Below are 8,633 nucleotides of genomic sequence, written 5' to 3'. Positions count from 1 at the left end.
TGTGTGAACATACACTTGAACCCCCTCAAGGGAAAGGGAGATTCCAGCCCCTTGAATCATTGAGTCCACGTGTTTCTTCCCAGAAAGTTCTGTGAAATGATACTCTTGGTGGTAAAGAGAAAACTTAGCTCTTTAGCTCTAGGCTTCCAAACACCACTAGGTGAGTTTTAAATTCTCCAAATTTTTCTGCTAAATGTTCATGTAAATGTGTATGTGATTTTTCTCAAAGAGTTCAAAGTCCCATGGATGTTTCCTGAGTTGTCAGAAAGTTAAAGAAAAACTAGAACAAGCATCCAATTGTTTAAAGGCTCATTAAATTGGCTTTCAGCTCATACCCAAATGATGTAGTCAAATCTCCAGAGACCTTTTTAAGCTATCCTGCTTGTAATGCAATTCAGTTGATTGAGAGCCATTAGAAAGTTCACAGTAGAAATCCACTGAGGTTGAACACGGCCATGGTATTCTGACTGAAGAACCTGTTTCTCATGAACTGAAGACAACTTTGTACTTTACCAACTAAACACAGACTAGAGCCTCAGGTCGTTCAGTCTTTGCAAGTTACAGCATTCAAGTAAACACAGTCCAACAAATATAAGTAATTAAAAGCAATTCCCATCTTTTTGTGAATTTGTGAATATCTTAAAAGATGTCAAAGAGAACCAATTTATTACAACAGTGTTTCTTAAAAGTCTCTATTATTTTTCTTCTCAATATTAGTCAAATTCCCAACTTCCTCAAAGCTTCTCCCTACATACTTTACTTTCAACTTCCTGTCCCCAAATCTTCCTCTAAAATTAAGTTGGCACAGACCTATTCTTTCTTCTTGATATCCCCTACCCAGAGATTTTCTCGAAACCCACAGGAGTCCACTCTGTCTTCATTCATGTGCAATCTCCCCAGTACAAGGTAGTTAACACCCTATGGATAAACCTTAACTGATGGAGAATAGGAACAGATTGATAAACGTTTCCTTGTTTCTTCCCCTGGGCATTTCATAAGCATTTCACATTGTCCCAGAGAGGGAATTTGTGAGATACTTAATATCTTTTAGTAAATTCCTCTTTTTTTCTTTTCTTTTTTTTTATACGTGAAGTAGTCAGAGTGAATTATGTTGTTTGCAATCAAGAATCACATCCAATAAAGATTCCAACAGTAGTTGTTTGAGTTCCAGTGTCCCTGGGTCCTTGACAACACTGGTTATTATCAATTAAAAGAAGCAAACAAAATGAAACAAAGATATTTCCTTAGGGTCCAGACTTATAGGACAAAAAAAGCAAATAAATTTTTACATAGTACCCACAGTTGAGCTAGCTCTTAACTGTGTAGCTACAAACTGGGTTTGGGATTCATTTTAACCAGTGATAATAGGAATTTAGCTGGAAGGCCATTTCCATACTTCTATTACTCTGATCATTTCATATTGTGACCCCAGGTTTCACGTGATGCTTGTGGAAAACATGTGTTTTGCAAAGCATGACTGCTTCTGGTTGGTAAACAAGAAGATGGACTTTTCCGACCTGCTGGAGGATATCATGGATTCCTTCTCTACTGAGGAACCAATTCCCAAGGCATTTATCCAAATTGCCTTGCCTCATAACAGCTTCTCAAACTCATCTATTAATGTACCCCTAACAGAAGAGCAAATATATTCCCTTTGGGATACAGTGGCAGGATAAGGAGTGTCACAGTTTAAATTTTAAGATGTTTTTGAAATTTTGTTCTTATCAAAAAATTAATTTAAATTTTACATTCTGTTCTCTAAAATGCCAAATCTACATTTACATTAAAATAATAAGCAAAATTGCTTAACTAAGGAGAATTTCCATTAAATAAATTAGATGGAAAAATGCATCTATCTCTGCTCCATCCCAAAATGAATTGACCTGATTCAGATGTCAAATATGCTAGTCACACCTCAGTTTGAAACTTACTTCCCTCTATGTCAGCATAGTCAGTCAGTGACCATCAGATGCATTAAATACAGAGACCAAAATTAATAAATGAAAAAGATGAAACAAAGACCAGACTGGGGCAGAAGTAAACTTAAACTTTAATGTAAAATCTTCAGAGATAAGAGAAAACATTGCCTACTTGAATAGCAGTAACAATAATAGGATGTTATTTAAAAAAAAGAGAAACTTTCAGAGAACAGGAAAGTGCTGTCATGAATACATGCAAGATAAATTTTAAAAAGAAGGTAAATTTGAGGAAATCTTCACAGAAGTAGAACAAAAAATGATAACAAATGGGGAAACAGAAGAAAAAAGAATTTTTAGAATAGAAGATCAATTCAGAAAGTATGATCTCTGACTAATAGGAGTTCCAGAAAGAACACCAAGTAAACAGAAGTTAAAAAAAATCAGATAGTATTGGAAACTTTCCCAGAACTAAAGGCCATGAATTTCAGAACTGAAAGGGTCCACTGAGTGCTCAGGACAATAAATAAAAAACAGACCATACCAAGGCAAACCACTGTGAAATGTCTGAATATTGGAAATAGAGAAAAATAGCTTAATAAATCCCAGAGAGAAAAAATAGGTCATATACCAAAGGCCAAGAATCAGCAAAGCATTAGATTTTCTAAAAGCACCTTGAAATTTAGAGGATTCTGGAGTAATATTATCAATATTTCAAAATCTAAAAATATCTTCAATCTAGGATTTTACAGGCCACTGAACTATAATTTATGTAATTGTACAATAAAAGTTTTCTGATACTCAAGGCCTCAAAAAATTTACTTCCTATGTACCTTATGTAGAAAGTTACTGGAGGATGTGTTCCATAAAAACAAGAAAGTAAACAGAGATAAAAAAAAAAATGCAAGATGCCCAGGAAATGAGGAGTATAATCTCAGGAAGAGACACGAAAAGAATTCTTTGAGTAACAATAATGGAAATACCTAAGTCAGTGTATATAGGAGGCTTTGAAAGTCCTCAACTTTGGGTTGGAGGAGGAAATTAATTAATCCAGAAACAATGTCTCCAAGAGATTAAAAAAAAAAAGGTGCCAATTCCTAAAGACATGTTCTTCTGAAGAAATATGCAAACTAATTAGTGTAAGAATGTAACACCAAGCAGATTTTTTTAAGACAATTTGAACTCCAGGAAAAACAAAAAGCTGTACAAAAAGAACATGTAATCATAGCTATGAGCAGTATTTATACTATCCTAAAAATGCAATTACACTGGGTACTAATTTAACAAGTAATTATGGCTTAACTGCACTGAGAGTATGAGTCTTAGAGTACGTGTGTGTAAGAGAGTTCAACTTCCATTTTTCATAAGAAAAGTCAATCATTATAATGTGAAGTAGCAGTATTGTTCTATTATTTAGAAAGATATAGCAAAATGAAAGCAGATGCCTCTAGGGAGCATGACAGAATGAGCAGGCAGGGGACTGCTACTTTATTTAAGTCTTGTGTTACTGTTTTTTTTTTTAAATTATGGTAATAAAAGTAATATATGTATATACTTTTGGCAAATATATTTAAAGAAAGAAACAGCAAATCAAAATTCTAATGGAAACCCCCAGATTTAATGTGTCAAGAATTAATATAAAGTTAAAACATAAAATGGGAGGGGGGGTGGGCATCAGATTCCAACAAAATATCTCCCTGACCTCTCTGGGCCAGATCAAGCCTCTGAGTAATAGAAAGGCTTTGAAAGGAAGGGAATAAAGAGTTCCTTTCTTCCTTCCCTTGGTGGACAATTTTCAGAGATCATTGCAACTGGTCCTCACCACAACTTTTAGGAATAAAGGTAGTGATTTTCTAGGTGAGAGACAAGTCCTTAAAGGATGAAGCATTTGACTACAGATATTGTTTATATGTCTTAGCATAAGCCCCAGGCAGTCTGTGGATGGATTTTCCAACTTGTGATACATTTGAAGCCATTTTACAGATGGGAAAACTGAGGCTTGGCAGACCAAGGGGCTTAAGCAAGTCCTACAAATAGTAAGTGGCAGAGCTACAATATGGTGCTAGCCTCCAATACAACAGCCCACTCTGCACCACTGGAGCACACGGAGATTGTGTTTTAATCCTGCTGGAAGCCCCAGGACCAAGCACCCTATGCCTGGCACACAGGACTTGCTCAAAGAAGCAGGCAAAGCCTTAAAGAGTTCTCATCTGGTTTATCAGCCCAAGAGAATTTTCAGCAGAACAAGCCGCCAAATCCCTCCTCCCTCTACCTGCCATGCACTTGACCTGTGAAGAATCATGCAGATACAGCTTCTTCAGGTGGGCCCTCCATCAAAACAAGAGAGAGCCATCCAAAGTGGCCCAAAGAGTCAGCTTACGGACTGAGGGGCCAGGCTTTCAAACTGAAATGTCAAACACTTTAAATTATAGGACAATAACCATTTGGTCTCAAAAATTAGCAAATTTAAACCTCTCATGCAAAAAAAAAAAAAAAATGAAATTGTGGAAACAATTTTGGAACCCACAGAACTTTTGAAAATGTCATTAACAAACTGTGAAATCAGGGAGATAAAAATCAGATGACCCAAGGGGGAATAGCAATGCCCCCAGCTCAGCCCCTTACACTGAGTCACGCAGAGTGGGGTTTCCACGCTGCAAGTCCAGGAGGCAGGGGGTCCAGAGCTAATGCATGTCCCCTGCTTCGCACCCCACCCAGGGCAGCAGCCTTTGGAAAGCACGGAATGAGAGAATTCGCCAGCAGTGAAGCTGGACTTACTGGAGTTTGACAGCCTAGGATGTGGAAATGAGCACTGCAGAAACCTATGTTTCTTTAAATCATTCATTACTAGGCATCTCTCGTTTTAACATCAGAAAGGTAACTGTTGCATAGTGGGGCCAGAACATCATATGTAAAAGCACGTAGGCAGGACCCAACTGCCTATCCTTGTCTTCAAGAATGTGGTCCAACCATCTTTGCCCCTGAGACCCCTGAAAACCTGTAATATCTCCTAGGAGAGCGCTCGTCCCTCCTTACCTAAATGCACATTGATGTAAGCATCCTACGAGAGGGCAGAGGGCAGAAATGTAGGTTTTATGACTTGATTTGTTGGACGGTGTTTTGCCTGATGCCTAGAAGCATTGTTATCGTGCTACTTGGCTTAAAGGTCTGTCCCTGCTCTGCAATTCAACAAGCCCAAAGTGTATTTATGCTTCAACTCAAAACAGTCTCCATCACACTCCTCATACTTAACTCTACCAAAGCATTTCAAATGTTGTGAGTACAGATTACCTTTTTTTTCAAGTTCAGTAACTACAGCCCTGCTCCTCTATCTCTAGAATCCTTCTATACCAAACACAAGGCTTATGATAAAGATTGCCCCAGTGCTGATGGTGGAATCAAAATCAGCACAATTACTCTGAAAGATGATCTGGCGCTATGTACTATAATGAAAGTGAAAGTCACTCAGTCATGTCCAAGGGCCAGTGTTCCCACATGCTGCAACTAGAAGTTCGTTCACATGCCACAACTAACGGTCCTGCACTTGGCAATGAAGATCAAAGATCCCACAAGCCACAACTAAGACCCAGCATGGCCAAATAAATAAATGAAATTTTAAAAAGAAAGTCAAGTTCACCAATCCATTTTAAAGTGAAAGTGAAAGGCGCTCAGTCATGTCCTACTCTTTGCAACCCCATGGACTATGGAGTCCATGGAATTCTCCAGGTCAGAATACTGGAGTGGGTAGCCTTTCCCTTTTCCAGGGCATTGTCCCAACCCAGGGATCAAATCCAGGTCTCCCACATTGCAGGCACATTCTTCACCAACTGAGCCACAAGGGAAGCCCAAGACTACTGGAGTGGGTAGCCTATCCTTTCTCCAGCAGATCTTCCCAACCCAGAAATTGAACTGGGATCTCCTGCATTGCAGACAGATTATTTACAAACTGAGCTATCAGGAAAGCCATGTACTGTAATACATAGTACAAATGAGCACACCTTACATCATAGTCATTTCCAACAGCTTATCCTGTGGTTATCATTAAGGCTGTTCCTAAAGAATTGATGCTTTTGAACTGTGGTGTTGGAGAAGACTCTTGAGAGTCCCTTGGACTACAAGGAGATCCACCCAGTCCATTCTGAAGGAGATCAACCCTGGGATTTCTTTGGAAGGAATGATGCTAAAGCTGAAACTCCAGTACTTTGGCCACCTCATGCGAAGAGTTGACTCATAGGAAAAGACTCTAATGCTGGGAGGGATTGGGCGCAAGAGGAGAAGGGGATGACAGAGGATGAGATGGCTGGATGGCATCACTGACTCAATGGACGTGAGTCTGAGTGAACTCCGGGAGTTGGTGATGGACAGGGAGGCCTGGCGTGCTGCGATTCATGGGGTCAAAAAGAGTCGGACATGACTGAGCGACTGATCTGATCTGATCTGAAAGATGTTCATGTCAGTGGTCTTTATAATAGGAAAATTTTGAAATCAGGCTGAAGGTCCACTAATACTACATTGTTTCAATTAATTATTGTACATCCATACACCACACAAAGATCTATTGTGCTACCAATAAGAATGGAGTAGTGAAGGTCTATTTACTGGCAGAGAAAATGCACAGGATGCAGTACAGGATATTAAAGCGGGCCACGACACAATACACAGTGTAATAAAGTTTATAACATACATATGGATAAAGAGACTGTTCATTCACTCATCTATTCATCAAATATGTAGGAAGCACTTTTGCATTCTCACCATTCCTGACACTGTTCCAGGCACTGAGTAGATAGCCATGAACAAAACTTGCCAAGTTCCAACTCTTATACAGTTTACAATGTAAAAAGGCACAGAGAAAGAAACAAATATTAAATATAATGTCAGAGATGGATAATTGCTGTGAACAAAAATCAAAATTAGGGTAAATAACTAGAGTGTGGTGGAGGGGACCATTTTAAATAGCCTGATTATGGTAGGGTTCTCTGAGGAGATGACATTTGGACAGAAATCTACAGGAAGAGGGACAGACAGCAAGACTCTCCAGGTGACACCAAGTTCAGATGCCAGCGGAAAAGAATGGTGGGCACGTTCAAGGCTCAGCAAGAAGGAGCCGTGGCTGGGAACAAGTGGGAGGTAAGGTCGGTGGGCTAGCAAGGCCAGGGTCTTTTGGAAATCAATGGAGGGTTTGGGCTGGGGCAGGACTCTGGCTACTGTGTAACAGTCTACAGGGGCACAAAAGTGGAGGCAGAAAGACCAGTTCAAAGGCCATTGCAGGAGAGGCTCATGGCTTGAATGAGTGTGGTACTAATGGACTTGGTGAGAAGTAGTTAAGTTAAATTCTGGATCCATATTAAAGATAGAATCTCCAGGGTTGATCCAGAATTCACAGCGTGAGGTAAATACAAAAGTGAAATTTTTGGTCTAAATAACTTTTTTAAAAAATGATAATGTCACTTATGGAGCTAGGAAGTTCTGTGGAGGAATAGTTGGGAGGGGAAATCAGATGACTGTATATCCAGGTATATGGTCATGATGCTAGCTAACACTTATGTAAGTGCTTGCTTGCTCTGCGCCAGGCACTGTTGTAACTGATTTATTTCTATATTTACTCACTTGATCATCACAAGAACTCTTTGAGGTGGGGTACTGTTATTGCACTTGGGAATATGGCTTACTTTTATATTTATCTGAACATGCTCACTTTCTTTGCAATGAAAGTTCAATTTCCATTACATAAGAAACAAATGTGTGTGTGTGTGTGTGTGTGTGTGTGTGTAATGATCCCAGTGAGAAAATAATTATGTATTTATAAATTTTAGTCCTTGGCAAGTCTCTGCGGATTGCTCAGTCTATAGTCTTTTAGTTCAACAGATTTTCAACTCCTTTTCCTGCCGGGTCAGATAAGTTCATATGCAAGCCCCAGTCTCATGGCCATTCCCAGAGTGGCCATTCCCACATGGTTCCCTGCATCCTAGTCATCATGTAGCCCTTTTGTTCCTTGACTTTTGAAAACACCAGCATCAGTGACAGAGAAATAAGCATTAAAGGGATAATCTTGAATCTTTTATTTTCTCATATGAAATTTTGCAAATGAACTACTTTAAACCATTATACTTAATACATCCTCACAGATTATGTTTGATACATCTCACCAGTGGGTCCCCACCCCAAGCTCTGGTTTGAATGTTTATACAAATCAGATAACTGGAGGACATTGATTTCTTTTAAATTTCAACATTTCATAAATGAGGGCTCTCGTTTACATTTTGTCTTTTCTCTCCACTCACTAGCATTTAACCACAGATTTGGCTGTTCTGTGCAACAAGTTTTATCTATGTGAATGTGCTCACTAGACCGTAGAGAGCAGGGCTGATTGCAGCTCCTCACAATGGATGAACAGGGGGACGTTTGGGGCAGGGGCCTCTGCCGGTTACCATAGTGACAGACTCCTGACTGGAGAATCCTGCCACTCCACCTGCCATGGAGAAACTGATTTGCATGGAATTTTGACTGTCCTCCATTGCCATCTGATACTTTGAGGGTATATAAGTGAAAAAAGAACAAATCAGGTCCAATTTAAAAGGAAAAGTCAGATTGAGATCTCAGCTCATTCTGCTCCTACAAAATGCTTACTAAGCCCCCTGATGCTGGAGTTACACCAAAGGCAGTCACATTCAATTATTGTCATCTAAAACAAATATCTCTTTTTATATTCTTTTA

The sequence above is a fragment of the Bubalus bubalis genome, chromosome 17 (genome assembly GCF_019923935.1).
Source record: "Bubalus bubalis isolate 160015118507 breed Murrah chromosome 17, NDDB_SH_1, whole genome shotgun sequence".
NCBI lineage: Eukaryota > Metazoa > Chordata > Mammalia > Artiodactyla > Bovidae > Bubalus > Bubalus bubalis.
Note: the sequence above shows the minus strand (reverse complement) of the source record.